General features: G+C 46.2%; 1 protein-coding gene across 3 annotated transcripts in view; it reads left to right on the forward strand.

Annotated features, from left to right (window-relative positions):
- Positions 1 to 21,657, forward strand: part of DNTT (DNA nucleotidylexotransferase) — a 614,660-nt gene that overhangs the window by 343,707 nt on the left and 249,296 nt on the right. The window lies entirely within an intron of this gene.

Raw genomic sequence — 21,657 nt, forward strand, 5'->3', positions numbered from 1 at the left:
TTGCAAACTATCAGCTATCCATCAATAGGGAAGGTCAATCTGCCTTGTCTTTACCTGTGACTCTGCTTGAACTTTGCCTGGCCCGGGATTTGGCCTGTGATCTTGAGTCAATCTGATAATAGTCTGTCTTGTCTTGAACTTTGAGTCTGCTTGAACTCTGCCTGCCCCGACCTCGGCTTGTGAGCTTGACTCTGAAATCTGCCTGCCCTGCCCCAACCTCGGATTGTGATGTAAACCTAAGAAAGAGCCCTGCCAGTGACCTCTGCTAAAACTCTTCTTTTTCAGCATGCCTGCAAAGACCTGTGTTTTATTCCTATCTTATTGTTGCAGCATAACTTATTCTCCCAGCCATTGGTGGGGAAATATTTTCCAGCAACATAATCTGCTGTTCACTAAGGGTAGCAGCAAGCCATCAACCCATGTGGAGTCATCTGGTAAAGAGTCAAGACCAGTGGTTACTTAGACTCCACACACTGGGAAAGCCAGGGCAAGTTGATAGTGACAGAAGCAGTGATATTGAGAGCCAAACACTTTGCTTCTGTTGTGTCAATGCGTGTGACCTGAGAGATAGATCCACCTTTCCACTGAGTGACATCTAGCCACCTATAGGGACATGTAACAATGACAGCTGTCTCCTTGGGAAAGGCAGAGAATATCTATACATTTGGCACATTGTGTAAATGTTCACAACTAATAACTGTGCTCCTGAGAGCACGGCTTGTCCCCCCCCATTAGAGGTACTACCTCTTACCTGTCACCCCATACACCCCACTCCGTGACTACTATACAGACAGGGGTGCTCGGATACCCCTTTTCAAAATCCAAATTGATCCGGATCCGGATACCCAGATATCTGGATCCGAATCGGATATCCGAATCTGAACTTTTTGGTATCCGAGTAAACTCGGATATCCGAACCCAATATCCGTCCGGTTTCGGATATCTGGATAGAAAACCAGAAGTGACCTGAAAATGGCTTAAAATGCTTATGAAAGTCTCTTCAAATGGCTAATCTCTCTCTCTCTCTCCCTCTCTCTCTCTCTCTCTCTCTCTCTCTCTCTCTCGTGATTTTGGCTTCTGCAAGTTTGGATTATCTGGGTAGTTCGGATATCCGAAATCTTGCTGAGCACCACTGTATACAGAACAATAACTGATATGTCATTGTGACTGGGTGGAGGCTCCCATAGGCTCCTTGTCTTGTCACTTTATACATAGTAACCAGAGACTTAAATTAAAATAATTTCTAAAAGCTCGAGATCAAAGCTCGGGTTCAAACTCTGATACATACCTCAATAGATGGAAGCCTCAGAATCCTATTGAGGCTTCCCTCACTGATGTAAAGATCCCATTGCTGAGTGCACATGCCCCGCACATGCGCAGTACCATAGAACCCGCGGCTCTGGCTTACTGCGCATGTGCGAGCAGGCTGGGTCGGCTACTGTGCGGCCACGCTGGAGGAAGAAGAACTGCGTGATCCCAATAGGATTAGCAACAATGCATTGTCGCTGATCTTCTGAGGGGGCCGCGTCAGTGATGAGGGACAACGCAGCAGGTATGGAAGCCTCAATAGGATCCTGAGGCTTCCCTCTCTTTAGCTAAGTATCTAATTTTGTACCTGAGCTTTGGCTCAGGTACTCTTTTTAAAGTAGTCATCAGGCGAAAATGGATAAAATAAGTGGTACTTACCGGGGGCTTCCTCCAGCCCCGAGCTCCTAGCATGTCCCTCGCTGCAGCTCTCCCCGCAGCCGTTCGCCGCAGCTCCGTCCCGGTCCCCGGCGATGACTTCAGAGCGACCTCCAGGTCGGCCTGTACTGCGCCTGCACGAGTGGCGCTGTCAATCACCGCCACGTTCAGGTCAACCTGGAGGCCGCTCTGACGTCATCGCCGGGGACCGGGACGGAGCTGCGGCGAACGGCTGCGGGGAGAGCTGCAGTGAGGGACATGCTGGGACCTTTGATACTGGAGGAAGCCCCCGGTAAGTATTACTTATTTTATCCATTTTCGCCTGATAACTCCTTTAAGGCCATTTTCCAACAATAGTGTTTTTATTTTTATTCCATGGCTTTCCCTCTCCCCCACTCATAGATGATCATTAACATTCTAATTAAACAGCTATTAGCTAGCTGATTGGCAGCTAGCTGCTTTCATTTGCTAGTATGGTCTAGTGTGACTTCCACTTCCTAAGTGAGTGGAGATTTGCATGTTCAGATCATTTTTCAAAAATGTCTTAGTGTCTGGGTTATCAGTTCACATACTGAGCTGTTAACCTAGACCTGACCAGAATGGCCAGTCGTATTTGTATTTGAGTGACGATGATCGGATCCACCGAACATTATTTGGATAAATTTGCCTGTACGTCTGATAGTGAAGAATGGATTGCTTGGCCTTTACCCTGCGCCATTGTGATAGCCGGGTTGCTGAAGAATTATTTGACTGCCTATCCATTACAGCCTGGAAGTGCTGCAGGCCCGTCCCCTGATCCCTATTAGTGTATTATAACTTCCTCCAATGCTACATTCGTGTCGCAGCTGATAGATCCGATAATGGTGAAATATGTTTTCTTTCTTTTGTTTGACAAGAGGAGGATTATTTGCTGCGCCGTAATCTCCAAATAGCGCATCAGCAGAATCTGCTTTGTTTGTGCTGTTGCTGGAAATCTCTTTTATGGCTCTCTCGGTGTCGAATGATCTTTCCTCTGCAGAGGGAAGTTGGGTGGTGGTGGGGGGATAAAGCAGAGCTTGCCAAAAACGGTTTCATTTTACGGAATGGAAATTTCTTCTTAAGCTTTAATCCACAACTTCTTTATAGTGATGCAGCTGTGCGTTGTAAATATAAGCACTGTAAAATAGGGGTATTATGGAAATCTAGAGGATTGTGGGGGAGACGCAGGCAGGAAATTGAGATGTGATTTAGACTAGGTTCACATGGGTGGCTGTCAGGTGCCGTATTCAATGCTTCTTAGCTGTGTGTGTGTGGGTACGTGTGCCTATACGTGTATATTGGTAAAAACAAAAATCTATCAAAACCAGTCTAGACATCCTTGAATGCCGTTTGTTAAAAACATAGTTCATATATAAGGATGGTTTTGCAAAGCATTTGAGTAGGTATTGCAGTGCTGCTGCTTAATTTGGGTGCTGGATGGTTCCGCTACTTAAAGAGAATTTGTACTCTAATATTCCTACACTAAAAAGCATACCATTCTATTCCTTATTTTCTTCTGTGCCCCTCTGTGCTGTTTCTGCCACTCTCTTCTGCAATCCTGGCTTGTAATTAACAGTTTTAGGCAGTGTTTACAAACAAACTAACCAGCTTGTGATAGGCTCACATAAACGAGTGTGTGAGTCATACAGAGTGTGCAGAGGGCCTGCAGAGGGTGTGTATCGCTTCTATCCAATCACAAGCAGCCCTGCACTTCCACACATTCCAGCCTTATTAGCCCGACAGACACGATAGAGGAAAGGAGATACGATTTATTACAGAGACAGTGCACTTAGGAAAGGCTGCAGTTAGACAGAGCACATTAGAACAGGCATAGGAACTTATAGGATAGAAGAACTAAGGCTGAAATATTTGTTACAGAGTCTCTTTAAATATCTGTAATTTACTTCACCACCTCCCCTGTAAATGCCTAATAAGATCCCCTCTGCCTAATGCCTAAGCCTAATCCCCTGTATGTGCCCAACAAGAACCAGCCCACCTAATTCCAAACCCTAAAGCCCCTTGTAAGGGCCTAACAAAAAACATTTCCCACCTAATTCCTAACCCTACACCCCCCCCCCCCCCCCCACCTTGTGGCTATCACTATTCACGCTTCTAAGTGTCTAACGCTAAGCTTCTGAACTCGGTGCCCAAAGGGCCACTTGTTGTAGCTGATCATATACGATCAACTACAACTATTGATTCTAATGTAGTACCGGATCAGCCACTACCCTACTACCCTGCAGCATCAACGGACAGCAAAGGAGACCTTCCAGAGAGAGACCTAAGCAGAGGGATAGGAAAGATGGTGGGGGAGTTCCAGACGCATATAGGGCTTTTTTCAATTCAGTTTTTCTCCAACATTTTCTCCTAGAAGATAATAAAAAGTAGGTGAAAAAGTATTGTCAATTAAGCAACATACATGGGTGAGTTATACTGATTATGTACTTTACAGAGTTGTGCTGTCTCTGCTCATACAGTGCATATTTTACCTCCACCCTGGGGCTGTTGGTAACTAACTAACAGCCATTCGGTGAAGTGAAAAGGGAAAGGAGCCAGCCAATTGGAGAAGTTACCCTAACTACACACACCATTAGTTGCCAATGTACTGCCGAGTCAGACCATCCGAAAATAAACCCGAGATGCAGGAGGTGCAAATTTAATTTAATGTATATGTTACTTGTTGCTCTAGAAAGTGGCATCCCACCAAGGAGAGAAGTTGTAAAACAAAACAAGAATGATAGTGGGACAGGTTGTACACAAATAAGAGTTTTGTCAGGTCTAACATTCCAGTGACGATGGTTACACAAAATACTGCCTTTACACAAAGATTTACATCAATACATTGCCACACTGCTCTGCCGATAAATATATCTGCCTCCTTGCCCACATGATTAATTGATTCCACTTCACTAAGTCGTATTTTGGCGTTTAGATGGGGGAGTATTGCGAGACGCATCCACAGTGCAGAAACTCGTCCTGCTGACTCACACCCTAGGATAACAGAGCAGAGAATGGAAATAAGCCTGGTTTGTAGCATGGCTCACAGCTCTGAATAGCAGCACATCCTATGCCTGTGGATATGTAGGTGTGATTGATAAAATGCTTTATTCTGCTTTGACACTGGAGGTGTTGTGGGCAGCACAGTTATGCACAGGCAGCACACTGGCGTAATTGATTACAGTGTCACCTTGCCAATGTATTCAGTATTCTTTATCACTAGTCTAATCCCTATCCCATAGAGCAGTGTTTCTCAAACCTGTCTTCGTGAGGCATACTTAAAAAAAATGCCTGGAAAAGGGGGCGCAGGGGATTGCAGCTAGTGAAATATCGCTAAAATTAGCGATATTCTACTACTGGATTTTGATAGGCTTACCTGCCCTACTCTCACACAGAACTCTTCCCTGGTGGTGCCTAACCCTAACACCCCCCTGGTGGTGCCTAACCCCCCCAGTGGTGCCCAACCCTAAGACCCCCCCCCCCTGGTGGTGCTTACCCCTAAGACTCAACCTGGTGGTGCCTAACCCTAAACCCCTCCCTGGTGGTGCCTAACCCTAAGTGCCTTCCCCTCCCCCGGTGATGCCTAAGTATAAACAACCTCCTGATGGTGCCTAAACCTTACACACCTCCTCCCCCCATGGGGCACCATCCCTAAACTTCCTTCCTAAAGCTTAACCCCCCCCTTCCGCAAATACCGCTATGCAATGCCACAATTTGATTTTCTGCAAGCTAGTCTTCCGCTAATTGGGTGTCTCCGGGCACAAAATTCACCTTCATAACTGCATATTGCAGCCATTCTAAAAGCCTTGAGATCCTCACTAGTGGCTGCCAAAAATGTGGCTATTATAAGCGCCTATGGTGATGCCGTTTGTTCCAAAAGGGCTCCTGTGCCCTTTTTTTCCTCCTTCGCCTTCACTCCCCAACGGTGCATGTTTTGCAAGCAACCTCCCCTATGCACAGGCATCACCGCCACAAAGGCCATCCTTGACATGAGTTAGTGTTAGGTGTAGGTAGTGGAGAGGTTAATGTCGGGCACAGGTAGGAGAGAGGTTAGTGTTAGGCACAAGAAGTAACAGGTTAGTGTAAGGCACAGGTAGGGGGCGGCTAGTGTTAGGCCCAGGTAGCAGAGAGGTTAGTGTCAGGCCCAGGTAGGGGAGAGGTTTGTGTTAGGCACAGGTAGGGGAGGGGTTAGTGTTAGGCACAGGTAGGGGAGAGGTTAGTGTTAGGCACAGGTAGGAAGAGGTTAGTGTTAGGCCCAGGTAGCAGAAAGGTTTGTGTTAGGCACAGGTAGGGTAGATGTTAGTGTTAGGCACAGGTAAGGGAGGGGTGAGTGTTAGGCGCAGGTAGGAGAGAGGTTAGTGTTAGGCACAGGTAGGAAGAGGTTAGTGTTAGGCCCAGGTAGCAGAAAGGTTTGTGTTAGGCACAGGTAGGGGTGGGGTGAGTGTTAGGCACAGGTAGGGGCGGGGTGAGTGTTAGGTGCAGTTAGGAGAGAGGTTAGTGTTAGGCACAGGTAGGAGAGAGGTTAGTGTTAGGCCCAGGTAGCAGAAAGGTTTGTGCTAGGCACAGGTAAGAAAGAGGTTAGCGTTAGACCAAGTAGGGAAGGGCCAGTGTGATGTATAGGTCATGGAAACTGATAATATTACATCAGTAACATATTGTAACAATTGGCAATGCTGTTGGCTGGCTTGCCACCCTGATTACTCAGGCAACGTTTTTTACATGTTCACCAGTAAAAACAAACAAACACTTTTTGACCACTACAGTTTGACCAGATTTTTTTTATATTAAAAATGCTGATTTTCTCCTTTGGTTGGGAATCAGGCACAGTCATTTCTCAGAGCTACCAGTCAGATTTCAGCTTTTATGTGAAATATATTCCAAAGATTTGCAGCCCCTATGGATGAAGGCTTGTGTGTGTGTGTGTGTATGTGGGCGGCAGAGGGGGATATTCTGTCCTATATAGGAGGGAGGTGTTCCATGTCAGACATTCACACTAGGCCCCATAGATCTATAGCTAACACCACTGATTGTAACATACAATTAGGCAAAGGCCTCATTCCCGGCTTTCTGTCAGCTTAATAAGCAGATATCTGCCATTCCACATGGCCTGATTTTTTTCCCCTTCTCCGCTGAAATTCAAGCCTGTCTTCTTCAGGTTCAAAAGCCGCTTTGACATATATGTTGTTTGATGTTTCCGTGTTCTGCTTTGGATAACGGCAAGCGGAAAATGTGTCTTTTATGCAAGAATTCCAACCAAGATGAGAGCTTAATGTCGGAGCGGAGAATCCTTTTTGCTAACACACCTCAGCAGGACGGGTGGTGGTGGGGGGGCAGTGCAAGGGCGGGCGGGTGCTCTGTACGTGATAATGGAGCAGAAATCCCGCCGCAATGGTTGCAGCATGCTGCATGGTATATTTCCTCATCTATACACTGACAGGGCGGAGAGGACGGCAAGGCAATTTCCAAGGGACGCCTTCACCTTGTCTCCCTCCAACACTTTTGTTTCCTCTCGATGCAATTAAAGTCCTTCAAGCGCTTTGTCTTCCATTTAGTTTCTCCTCATTTGTGCCACTTGAGGGGCTTGATGTTCAATGGCATCTGCAAAATGCTCTCAAATGAGTGTTCATCTCGTCCTCGCTACTTTGCTAGAATGATGTTTCAGTGTTAATTACCACCTTGGCATTTCCTGCACTGACTGACAGTCCGCAGTACAAGGGAAAGCCTTCCTCTCTGAACCTCCCAAAGCACGGCACAGTACAATAAGCAAATGACAAAGATTCCGCTACATCGCTGTAATCAGCGGATTCTTTCCTCTCGCGGAGCTGCAGTCAATTCTACTTTTGTTCAGAAATAAGGCAGAAATCCCTTTCATGACAGCTGTAGAGTAGACATTGCAAAGACTTCTGAAAATGTTTTTTTCAGGGGCTTAAAGCGCCTTAAAGCGGACCCCTGGGCTTGCTCCTGTTAAAGCACATAAGTTAGCCATATTACCATATTTATAAGTAGATAAATACTTGTTCTACTTACATAACATATGTATTGTACGGTCCACATTTTGATTTCAGTGGATTTTATATAGCAAATAAAGAGAAAACTGTTCCAGGCATTTTCCATCTTTACTGCCTCTGACTGAAGCCAATCCTGATGTCATTTCCTCCCTTATTCTTTTTTTCTCCTCTGCCTGAAATGGTGTATGCAGAGCTGCACTGTCATATCTAGTTGGCTTTGTAAACCCATGTGGCAGAATGGCAGAACATAGATCTGATTTCAGCAGCTTCTGCAGAGGGGTGACTGAGGTGAATGATCTTCTATTTCCCTTCTGAGCCTTGTGTCAAACTGAACTGTCCTCATCCAATCAGTGAGGAGCAGGAACGTGGCAGGGGAGCAGTGGAGTAGCTAAGGAGCTATGGGCCCTGGTGTAAGTTTTACATGGGGCCCCCAAGTAATCTATACATAACAATTGATACGGAGCACCAAAACCTGCCAAGGATTTCCACAGTATCAAACTGGCAAGAAGGGGATGGGGAACAGTGTGTTAAGGATTACTACTATTTAAAGCATCTATAGAAGTGAGTATTACCAGCACAGGGCCAATAGAGAGCTAATATTTTGCTTGAGGGAGGGCCCATCAGAGCCCCTCTGGCCCAAGGACCCCAATGCAGTCGCTACCTCTGCAACCCCTATTGCTACGCCACTGCAGAGGAGATAACAAGGTTTCCTCTTCATATGTCCTCTTCGACCCCACTGCTGCTGACCCTCTTCTAATTTGCATCTGCACTTCACTGTGTATGAGCGCATGCGTGAGTACGGCCACACCCGCACATGGAGGGGAGTATGACCACAAGGACATAGCTCCTGGATATTTACTTAGGTAAATATCTATTTTTTTGTGACAATACAGGTTTCCTTTGAAGGATTAAAGTTTAACGCTGAAAAATGTTAATGTAGGGGGCACAATCTGGTTTATTAACCACTTCACCATTTAAACAGAAACCGTGACCAAGAATTGAACTTCATCCCTATCAGTAGCTGATACCCCCTTTACATGATAAATCTATTCCTTTTCGCAAACGGATCATCAGGGGGCTCTGTATGGCTGATATTGTGGTGAAACCCCTCCCACAAGAAACTCTGGGGACCATGGTACTCCTGGCAGTTTCCTGTCTGTGAACCTTGTTGCATTGTGGGAAATAGCTATTTACAGCTGTTTCCAACTGCCAAAACAGCAAGCAGCAGCTACATCACCTGCCAGCAGTAAAAATGTCACCATGTGATAAATGCCACCATGTGATAATTTATACATAATTATTGTAAAAATGAAGCACTTTTGTATTACATTATTTTCACTGGAGTTCCTCTTGAAGGATTTTTCCTCTTATGAACCAGAGCAATTTTCACATTTCAGCACTCCTCCCATTCATTCACCAATAACTTTATCACTACATATTGCACCAAAATGATCTATGTCTTTTTTTTTACGCCACTAACTAGGCTTTCTTTGGGTGGTACTTTTTGCTAAGAATTATTTTAAATAGATTTTAAAGGGAATAAGGGGAAAAAATATTTCTCTGTAAATAAAACCCACACATTTTATTTGCCCATTTGTCCCAGTTATTGCAACATTTAAATTATGTCCTTAGTGTAATGTATGGAGAAAAATATTTTATATGGAAATAAAGGTGTATTTTTTCCATTTTGTATTTTTTTTTATTACAATCCCTTATTTGCAAAAACATAAATATACTCTGATGGCATACATATTTAAAAAGCTCCCTAACGTAGCAATTTATGTATTCTGTGACTTCGGCTCTTTTTTTCTCTTACAAGTTTTTATCAGACAGAAAGGGGTTAATAGGGTTTTTATTTATATGTATTGGCTTCTATTTGTGGATGAAAATAATAGTGATGTGCACTATTATATTTGTCCACTAGATGGCGATGTCAAGTATAGAAAGCAGAATCACAACTTTGTATATTATACTGAAAGTAAAAGTTGTGTTTATTGTTTTTTATTTTTTTACAGTTTTTTAATGACAAATCTAATGACTGTTCGTAACAGCAGAGATCATTTATAAATCTTGCACTTAGATTGGTGAATGGGACCATGTTCCCATACACCAATCTGTCCTGTAACTGCAGGTCACAGGGGTGAGTGCGGGTGCGCACACATGACCCATGGCCCTGGGACAGGAACGGTACACCAGCGGGGCATAGATATACTGCTACGTCTGTGTAGGGTGGCCACTTGCAGAACCCCAAAAAGGAGGACATCACACCCTAAAAAGGAGGACATATTACCGAGGACAGTGGCGCACAATAGTCCACATGGTGGAGGGCCAGCCGACCACAAAATGCAATCTCACTGGCAGAAGAGTTCCCCACAATATGCAATCTCATTGGCAGAAGAGTTCCCCACAATATGCAATCTCATTGGCAGAAGAGTTCCCCACAATATGCAATCTCACTGGCAGAAGAGTTCCCCACAATATGCAATCTCACTGGCAGAAGAGCTCCCCACAATATGCAATCTCACTGGCAGAAGAGTTCCCCACAATATGCAATCTCACTGGCAGAAGAGTTCCCCACAATATGCAATCTCACTGGCAGAAGAGTTCCCCACAATGTGCAATCTCACTGGCAGAAGAGTTCCCCACAATATGCAATCTCACTGGCAGAAGAGCTCCCCACAATGTGCAATCTCACTGGCAGAAGAGTTCCCCACAATATGCAATCTCACTGGCAGAAGAGCTCCCCACAATATGCAATCTCACTGGCAGAAGAGTTCCCCACAATATGCAATCTCACTGGCAGAAGAGTTCCCCACAATATGCAATCTCACTGGCAGAAGAGTTCCCCACAATGTGCAATCTCACTGGCAGAAGAGTTCCCCACAATATGCAATCTCACTGGCAGAAGAGCTCCCCACAATATGCAATCTCACTGGCAGAAGAGTTCCCCACAATATGCAATCTCACTGGCAGAAGAGCTCCCCACAATATGCAATCTCACTGGCAGAAGAGTTCCCCACAATATGCAATCTCACTGGCAGAAGAGTTCCCCACAATATGCAATCTCACTGGCAGAAGAGTTCCCCACAATATGCAATCTCACTGGCAGAAGAGCTCCCCACAATATGCAATCTCACTGGCAGAAGAGTTCCCCACAATATGCAATCTCACTGGCAGAAGAGTTCCCCACAATATGCAATCTCATTGGCAGAAGAGTTCCCCACAATATGCAATCTCACTGGCAGAAGAGTTCCCCACAATATGCAATCTCACTGGCAGAAGAGCTCCCCACAATATGCAATCTCACTGGCAGAAGAGTTCCCCACAATATGCAATCTCACTGGCAGAAGAGCTCCCCACAATATGCAGTCTCATTGGCAGAAGAGTTCCCCACAAAATGCAATCTCACTGGCAGAAGAGTTCCCCACAATATGCAGTCTCATTGGCAGAAGAGTTCCTCACAAAATGCAGTCTCATTGGCAGAAGAGTTCCCCACAAATGCAATCTTATTGGCTTACTGCCTAGTTGTCTGGCTAGTAGTGCGGTCAGAGCGGAGCTGGAGCGACTCACTGGCAGTGGGCGGCTAGTGGCTGGCTGGCTGCGGAGCGACTGGCAGTGTGTGGCTAGTTGCTGCGTAGATATGGGTGCGGCTGGCTGCCTCTGGGTCGCGCTTGCGCGTCATCGGATCGGCTCCCCCACCAATCAGGCTGCCTCTGTTCCCGCAGTGCTGTGTAGATACTAGTATGTGTGCGGCTGGCTGCCTCTGTGTCGCGCTCGTGCGTAATCGGGTCTGCTCCTCCCCTCCGCCAATCATGTTCCCGCTGCGGCTACACGTATGTAACGTGTGACATCACAGGCAGCGCCACTGCGCCTACTGCGCCTGTGCACCAGCGTTAGGTAGATGGATGAGGAGGAGATGGCCGAAAAGGAGGACATCTGGCTGTCCTCCTTTGCCTCTCGCCTGACGGAGGACAATAGGTCCAAAAACCGGACTGTCTGGCGGAAATCCGGACGGATGGCCACCCTACGTCTGTGGCTTGTGGTTAAGCTGCCAACTAAAAGAAATAATAAACAGTTAAACTTTCCTGCTTTTTAACCAGCAGTTTTTTCCCCAAGGGGGCTTTTAAAAGGATACAGAGAGAGCCTGGAAGGCTCTATGAGATCCAAAGCCTTCCCTATTCTTAGGTGAGTATCTCGGTTTTGTTTTTTTTAAACTTGCTTTAATGTATTTTTGACTCATTATTTATGTATCAAATACTAATAAGAGGAAAGGAATCCATATAAATTCCCTTTAAAGGGGAACTTAAACCATGGATTGAACGTCATACCAATCGATAGCTGATACCCCCTCTCCCATGAGAAATCTTTACCTTTTCTTGAATAGATCATCAGAGGGGTCTGTGTGGCTGATATTGGGCCTGATGCTACTCAAGGTGATAAGTAGCTTGCAGATGCGAGCTACTTATCACCTTGCCAATCGCACGAGGATTACCGGCAAATCCTAGTTTCACTTGTGCGATGGCCGATCGTTAGGGAGCATTACTCAGATGAAAGCCTGAGCAATGCTCCCATGTTACGGGCGATGGGGAGCGAGGTTTTACCCTGTGGTGCGGTCCATCAGCACCATGGCCTCGCTCCCTACACATGCGCACAACTCGCCGAACATCCACCGCCATCTTCTGCTGCTGCATCTGGGGGAGACCCCCCAGAGCTCCCCGCCGGCCGCCGCTCATCTCTGCAACCCCCACGTAGCTGCAGAGATACTTTGAAACAATTTCCGTCCCGTCGCTGAACACGCGCCGCTTCTCCTCGCAAGTCTTGGGGAGAAGCGGCTGGACCAATGAAAATGGCTCATACTGTGAACCAATGGGGAGCGTCGGCAGGAGATTCAAAGATGCTTTGCCGGGGCTCTGCTATTGAGAGTAATTACAGTGACTCATACACTGTAATTGCAAGACGGGACTTGCGGGGAGAAGCGGCGGGTGTTCAGTGGCGGGAGGAAAATTGTTTCAAAGTATCTCTGCAGCTACGTGGGGGTTGCAGAGACGAGCGGAGTCCGGCGGGGAGCTCTGGGGGTGTCCTTATTAAAGGAGACCCCCCGATGCAGCGGCGATGACGTGCGTTAGCATGTTTAGACCTGCAGGTCTAAGCTAACGCTCATGTCTGCTGGGAAGCATCTCTTCCCGGAGGCATGCAAAGTGTAATAGGATAGGGTGTAAGGAACTTGCTGGGCGATAATATCGCCCAAGCAAGTTTTTTTAACACCCCACCTAGAGCTAAATGCAATTGGATCAGTCGACTTTATTGTCGCCTGATTATTGGACTCACCAGCGTTTAACGCTGGCGAATCTGACAATTGCATCAGGCCCATTGTGGTGAAACCCCTCCCATAGTGTGATGTCATGACCTAGGTCCCAACGGGTTCTTGTCTGTGAACCTCGTTGCATTGTGGGAAATAACGTCAGTTTTCAACTGCCAAGAAAACCATATCTCCCTCTGCGGAGAGTGCTGTACACAGACATCACCTGCCAGAAAGATATTGTCACCAGTGATACATTTCAGAATGAAAAGCAGGGAGAGGAAATATTTTGCAATGGGCAAACACTGACTAAATAATCTATAAATAAATATTGTAAAAAAAATAAGCAATTTTATTAATTTAGGTTATTTTCACTACAGTTCCTCTTTAACTTTGCTCATTACCTGCTGGAGCTGCCCTGTAGTGCTGAGACTACCGTGGCTGCTGCTACCCTTTGATTTTCAGAGGTACGTTTCATGTCACTATATTGATATGTCTTGTTATAAGAAAGAAGGGCCGCCAGCAGAGAAGGTGTAAGCACAAACTTTCAGGTCAGAATCTCAATCAATAGTTGCCGAGAGTTAGCTAAAACAAACTCAGCTGAGAAAAAGTGCAGCCTTAGCAGGAAGAGAGCGGACTGCTGCGCTGCCCACCAGGACTCCGAGCTTCATAAAGAAAGGCTGAACATTACAGTGATCGAAAGGAACACAGAACAGCTGAGCACGTCAGATGGGATGTTCTCAAAACAGGACTACTGAGCTCTGCTACCAATGAGTCGTATTCCACAACAAACACAGCAAGTGGAGCCCAGGCAAGAAATAGGAAATTGTGAGCTGCTGCAAATGGCTTATCTACAGATGTGAATTCTATCTCCATTCATGCAGCAGTACTTGACAGGGGGCTTATTCTTGCTCAGTAAATGATTCAGGTTACCCTAATTTACCTTAATTATCTTGGTTTCAGCATTAGAAAATCTTCCTATATTTATGTATTGTAGTCTATACGTATGGGCAGCACAGTGGCATAGTGGTTCGCACTCTCGCCTTGCAGCAATGGGTCCCTGGTTTGAATTTCAGCCATGGCACTATCTGCATGGTCTTTGTATGTTCTCCACATGTCTGTGTGGGTTTCCTCCGGGCACTCCGGTTTCCTCCCACACCCCAAAAATATACAGATAAGTTAACTGGCTTCCCTTTAAATTGGCCCTAAACTACAATACACACATTACATGATACTGTACATACAGTATATGGACTTATGACTATGGCAGGGATTAGATTGTGAGCCCCTCTGAGGGACAGTTAAGTGACAAGACAATATACAGTGGGTTGCAAAAGTATTCGGCCCCCTTGAAGTTTTCCACATTTTCCACATTTTGTCACATTACTGCCACAAACATGCATCAATTTTATTGGAATTCCACGTGAAAGTCCCAATACAAAGTGGTGTACACATGAGAAGTGGAACGAAAATCATACATCATTCCAAACATTTTTTTACAAATCAATAACTGCAAAGTGGGGTGTGCGTAATTATTCGGCCCCCTGAGTCAATACTTTGTAGAACCACCTTTTGCTGCAATTACAGCTGCCAGTCTTTTAGGGTATGTCTCTACCAGCTTTGCACATCTAGAGACTGAAATCCTTGCCCATTCTTCTTTGCAAAACAACTCCAGCTCAGTCAGATTAGATGGACAGCGTTTGTGAACAGCAGTTTTCAGATCCATCCATCGTCCCATAAACTCTGACCAGCTTCCCTGTCCCTGCTGAAGAGATGCACCCCCGTGCATGATGCTGCCACTAGTGTTGGGCGAACACCTAGATGTTCAGGTTCGCGAACGTTCGCCGAACATCGCCGCGATGTTCGGGTGTTCGCGCCGAACTCCGAACATAATGGAAGTCAATGGGGACCCGAACTTTCGTGCTTTGTAAAGCTTCCTTACTTGCTACATACCCCAAATTTGCAGGGTATGTGCACCTTGGGAGTGGGTACAAGAGGAAAAAAAATATATGAAAAAGAGCTTATAGTTTTTGAGAAAATTGATTGTAAAGTTTCAAAGGAAAAACTGTCTTTTAAATGTGGAAAATGTCATGTTTCTTTGCACGGGTAACATGCTTTTTGTCGCCATGCAGTCATAAATGTAATACAGAGAAGAGGTTCCAGGAAAAGGGACCGGTAACGCTAACCCAGCACCAGCAGCAGCACACGTGATGGAACAGGAGGAGGCGCAGGAGGAGAAGGCCACGCTTTTTGGAGACGCAACCCAGGCCTTGCATGAGGACAAAAAGCGTGCGGATATAGCAATGCTTTTTGCCGCCATGCAGTCATAAATGTAATACAGATGAGAGGTTCCATAAACAGGGACCGGAAACGCTAACCCAGCAGCACACGTGATGTAACAGGAGGAGGCGCAGGAGGAGAAGGCCACGCTTTGAGACACAACAACCCAGGCCTTGCATGAGGACAAGAAGCGTGCGGATAGCATGCTTTTTACCGCCATGCAGTCATAAATGTAATAAAGATGAGAGGTTCCATAAACAGGGACCGGCAACGCTAACCCATCACAGATGGTCATTGTTCATGTTACTTGGTTGGGATCTGGGAGTGTTGCATAGTCGTTTCCAATCCAGGATTGATTCATTTTAATTTGAGTCAGACGGTCTGCATTTTCTGTAAAGAGGCGGATACGCCGATCTGTGACGATGCCTCCGGCAGCACTGAAACAGCGTTCCGACATAACGCTGGCTGCCGGGCAAGCCAGCACCTATATTGCGTACATTGCCAGTTCGTGCCAGGTGTCAAGCTTCGATACCCAATAGTTGAAGGGTGCAGATGGATTGTTCAACACAGCTATGCCATCTGACATGTAGTCCTTGACCATCTTCTCCAGGCGATCGGTGTTGGAGGTGGATCTGCACGCTTGCTGTTCTGTGGGCTGCTGCTGCATGAGTGTCAGAAAATTTTCCCACTCCAAGGACACTGCCGATACCATTCCCTTTTGGGCACTAGCTGCGGCTTGTGTTGTTTGCTGCCCTCCTAGTCGTCCTGGGGTTGCGGAAGTCAGTCTGTCGGCGTACAACTGGCTAGAGGAGGGGGAGGATGTCAATCTCCTCTCTAAAGTCTCCACAAGGGCCTGCTGGTATTCTTCCATTTTGACCTGTCTGACTCTTTCTTCAAGCAGTTTTGGAACATTGTGTTTGTACCGTGGATCCAGAAGTGTATAAACCCAGCAATTGGTGTTGTCCAGAATGCGCACAATGCGTGGGTCGCGTTCAATGCAGTCACAGAGTGGCAGTAAACAGAATGCTATATAGTGTGGCTGAGCGAGCGGTGTACTACTATTCCCAGCAGACACAGAGTGGCAGTAAACAAAATGCTATATAGTGTGGCTGAGCGAGGTACACAGAGTGGCAGTAAACACAATGCTATATAGTGTGGCTGAGCGAGCGGTGTACTACTATTCCCAGCAGACACAGAGTGGCAGTAAACAGAATGCTATATAGTGTGGCTGAGCGAGGTACACAGAGCGGCAGTAAACACAATGCTATATAGTGTGGCTGAGCGAGTGGTGTACTACTATTCCCAGCAGACACAAAGTGGCAGTAAACACAATGCTATATAGTGTGGCTGAGCGAGGTACACAGAGTGGCAGTAAACAGAATGCTATATAGTGTGGCTGAGCGAGCGGTGTACTACTATTCCCAGCAGACACAGAGTGGCAGTAAACAGAATGCTATATAGTGTGGCTGAGCGAGGTACACAGAGTGGCAGAAAACAGAATGCTATATAGTGTGGCTGAGCGAGCGGTGTACTACTATTCCCAGCAGACACAGAGTGGCAGTAAACAGAATGCTATATAGTGTGGCTGAGTGAGGTACACAGAGTGGTAGTAAACACAATGCTATATAGTGTGGCTGAGCGAGCGGTGTACTACTATTCCCAGCAGCGACACAATGACTGGGGGGACCCTGGCTAGGGTGGCTGGAGCGCGAACTACCCTGCCTGCCTACCCAAAGCTAAACCCACAGACAAATGGCGGAGATATGACGTGGTTCGGGTATTTATTTACCCGAACCACGTGACAGTTCGGCCAATCAGAGCGCGTTCGGGTCCGAACCACGTGACCCGCTCGGCCAATCACAGCGCTAGCCGAACGTTCGGGGAACGTTCGGCCATGCGCTCTTAGTTCGGCCATGTGGCCGAACGGTTTGGCCGAACACCATCAGGTGTTCGGCCGAACTTGAACATCACCCGAACAGGGTGATGTTCTGCAGAACCCGAACAGTGGCGAACACTGTTCGCCCAACACTAGCTGCCACCACCATATTTGACAGTGGGGATGGTGTGTTCAGACTGATCTACAGTGTTAGTTTTCTGCCACACATAGCGTTTTGCATTTTGGCCAAAAAGTTCCATTTTGGTCTCATCTGACCAGAGCACCTTCTTCCACATGGTTGCTTTGTCCCCCACATGGCTTGTGGCAAACTGCAAACGGGACTTCTTATGCTTTCTGCCTTTCTTCTTGCCACTCTTCCATAAAGGCCAACTTTGTACAGTGCATGACTAATAGTTGTCCCATGGATAGAGTCTCCCACCCGAGCTGTAGATCTCTGCAGCTCGTCCAGAGTCACCATGGGCCTCTTGACTGCATTTCTGATCAGTGCTCCTTGGGATGTTCAAGGCTTTGGGAATCTTTTTGTAGCCTAAGCCTGCTTTAAATTTCTCAATAACTTGATCCCTGACCTGTCTTTGACCTGTCTTGTGTGCTCTTTGGACTTCACGGTGTTGTTGCTCCCAATATTCTCTTAGACAACCTCTGAGGCCCTCACAGAGCAGCTGTATTTGTACTGACATTAGATTACACACAGGTGCACTCTATTTAGTCATTAGCACTCATCAGGCAATGTCTATAGGCAACTGACTGCACTCAGATCAAAGGGGGCCGAATAATTATGCACACCCCACTTTGCAGTTATTTATTAGAAAAAAATGTTTGGAATCATGTATGATTTTCGTTCCACTTCTCACGTGTACACCACTTTGTATTGGTCTTTCATGTGGAATTCCAATAAAATTGATTCATGTTTGTGGCAGTAATGTGACAAAATGTGTAAAACTTCAAGGGGGCCGGATAATTTTGCAACCCACTGTACTCTGTACAGTGCTGCAGGAGATTTCAGTGCTCTATAAATACTAAATAATAATAATAATAATAATAATAATACTAATAAAAGCCCCGTCCTCCCAGTGATGCTTAGCCCAGAGCAGGTGTATCAAAGTCAAGTAAAAAATGGGCAGAAATTGTACACTGGGACCAAGTCACGGGCCAACCTCAATGTCTACTGGCCACCTTCCTCCCCTATACAGTTCCCTGGTGTCTAGAGACCCCCACCCCCCCCCCCATATAGTTCCATAGTGTTTAGTGCTTTCCCCCTACCTACTAATATGGCTTTCCTGGTGAACTAGGGCTTCACTTCCAAGTATAGCTTCGCTGGTGGTCTAGAGTGGGCCAAACACAATGCAAAATGGGAAAACCACTTGAGGGCCAAATTTAATGGCTCTGCGGGCCAGAGTTTGACATGTATGGCCTAGAGATTTTAGCTATACAGAATTCTCCTCCCAGAGCATTCTGGAGATCAGGGCCCATATGCAGTTAACACTGAGCAGACAGATTGAGCCTGTACCCTCACACTGCAGTCTGAACAGTAGGGATGATGCCCTCAAGAAATCAGCTGCTGCTGAACTCGCTGATTAATAAACTGTTAGAATATAATTTTAGGTTTGTGTTTGTAAATGGGGGACTTTAAGACCAGGAGATAAACTTGGCAAAAACAAACAAACAAAAAAACAAATACTAGGAAGAGGAAAGCATCAAGGGCGTAACTAGAAATCACTGGGCCCCCTTGCGAATCTTTGAATACCCTCCCCCCCCCCCCCCCCCCCCACACACACACACATGGTGTACAGAAAACACATACAGAAAACCGACAGACAAGTGTGCTCCCAGACTCAGCTTATTGCACTCACTCTGTCCATCTCTGATGGAGCAGAACTGGCTCTGCAGACTTCTCCTGCATTACTACAGTACAGAGCACTTGGGGAGGGGTTGGGGGCTGGCCGCTGTACACAAGACCCTGCTGCACACTGAATAGGGACTGTCTACAGTTCTTTGTCTGCAAAACTCTGTATTATTCCTTATCAGTGGCTGAGCAGAGGCAATCATTAGAACAATTGTGCAAATAACAGAAAGCTTTTTCTCTCTGTGCCCTTAGTTGTCAGTGTCTCAGGTCAGGGAAAATAAACTTCTTCCCCATGGGGCTCTCTGCTGCTTCTGGGCCCCCCTGCAGCTTCATCCCTTGCAGGGTCTATTGTTATGCCCCTGGGAAGAATCTGGATTCTCCATAGGCTTCCTATGTCCTCTTCACTGCTATGGCCACTGCCGGGACCCTCCTGAAGATCGTGACTACACTCCTCTTCATGCACGAATGCAGCCGTCCTTCACAAGTGTTTCCTGCTTACTGTGCATGCGCAGGCCGGGGGCAAAACTAGAGGGGTGCAGCCCCTGTGACCACAAGAGGGCCCAGAGCTGCAATGGGGTTACAGCTTCTACTTCACTCCATCTTATAAAGGGGTCCATGCTTCAAATTGGGAGTTTCTGTGGCTACACTTGTTATGGGTGTGACGATAATGAAGGCCACACTTGCTTTATGACCCTTGCAAAATCAACCTCCAGCCTGTGAGGGTCAAAATGGGTTGACAAGGGGCCATTGTGGGGCCCCTTCAAAGTTTTAGTGGGGGCTTCATGATTTATAGTTACGTGCCGAGTGGAGTATGGCCACGTGCATGCTGAAGATGAGTGCAGTCGGATTTCTTTTGGGGGTCCACACGTGGCAACAGTGGGGGCCAAGAGGACATTGGGAGTCTCTGTTGGATCCAGAGGCTTTCTTCTTCTTAGGTAAGTATCTAGTTTTTATTTTTGTTTTCGTTATTTGCCTGGGGTACACTTTAACCCCTTCCCAACCGCCTAACGCCGATAAGCATTGGGAAGGTGGCAACCCCAGGTCCAGCTAACGCCGAAAGGTGTCAAGTCCTAAGGCGAGGTTTTGCCGGGGATCGTGCACGCCGATGCACGTGCATCCCCGATTGAATGATGGAGCGGAGCTCAGTCAACAGTCTGCTAGCGGTGATCGCCGTTAACAGACTGAAAAAAAAAAAACAGCTGTCCCCATTACAGAGCTGCATTAGATTGCAGCGCTGTGCTGGGGACAGCCGTGTCACTCAGCTGTCCCCAAGAGGGAAAAAATAAAGCTCTCATAGGGTGATACCTATGAGAGACGATGCAGGTGATTGGCTGTCGGGGAGGGGAAAAATTAATAAAAATGTACAATTTTATATAAAAAAAATTGAAAACAAAACAAAACCCTGCACCAGCGATCAGAGCCCACCAACAGAATTCTCTGATGCTGGGCAGAAAGTGGGGAGGATATTAATCTGTGTGCTAAGTTGTATGGCTCTGCAGCAAGCTATTAAAGCTGCAGAGCACTGAATTGTAAAAAATAGCCTGGTCACTAGGGGGGTGTAAGCCTATGGTCCTGAACTGGTTAACATGCAGCCTTCATTAAAGTGAACCTCCGGACTAAAAATCTACTCAGCAGAACTGAAACGGCTTGGTGTTTCTTTAACAGTTTCACAGCATCAGAACTTTGTTTTTCTTACCAAAGCATCATTTTAGCTGTATTTTTAAGCTCCACCCATCAAAGAAAACTGCCGGGTGTTTTTTCCCTGATGCTGTTCATGATGGGATTTCCTATGTTGTTGTTCACGTTGCTTAGCAACTGGGAAGGGGTGATCAGCACACAGGATAGTTGGAACTGTATCTCATGTTCCCTGTCACCTCCTTTCAACCAAAAAGATGGCTGCCTTCATGAAATCAAACATTTGCCTGTTTTTTTTAAAACAGGGTAGGTAAGAGATATTACCTACCGGTATCTATTTTAATTAACATAACTAATGTAACTTAATGACAGTATGTTTGTTTAGGCTGGAGGTCCTCTTTATCTAATGGCGGCATCTTCAAAACAACTCCCTTGTAGACCCCAGTGACCCTGGAATGCACATATCTGCCCAAGTTCCTGTGCCTCTGAAAGTTTCCCGGCTGGGTGTATAATCCTAGTGATAACATTTGCCAAGTTCTCCACTAATTCAGTCATTAGGATATTCAAGTACCGTTGGGGCTTAGTGGGGCCCGGTTTTTGAAATCTGATGCTGCATGGTATGCCAGGTGATTAACATCACAGCCAGGCAACTGACAGCAATGGCAGCTAGCATATTCCTCTCATTTCAGGGTAAATTTTAAAGATGAAATGTTAAGGTTGGGTGAACATTAGGAATAATTTATAAATGACAGGGATATTTCTGTATGCTTTACTCCTTGTTTGCATCACTCCTACAGGTCTTTCTTATTAAAGTTCTCCAGTGCGGAGGATATTGGAGGACATAAAGTCTGAGCTGAATGTATTTCATACGTTTCTGCAATTAGATGTGAAGACTTTTCGACTGGGGTCAATGCAAGGCCAAAAGAAGGGCTGCTAAAACATTAATGAATTATCACTTTTGCAATTGTGTAATTCTAATACAAGTACGGTTTTCTTT

Source organism: Hyperolius riggenbachi, chromosome 10 (assembly GCF_040937935.1).
Source record: "Hyperolius riggenbachi isolate aHypRig1 chromosome 10, aHypRig1.pri, whole genome shotgun sequence".
Lineage (NCBI taxonomy): Eukaryota > Metazoa > Chordata > Amphibia > Anura > Hyperoliidae > Hyperolius > Hyperolius riggenbachi.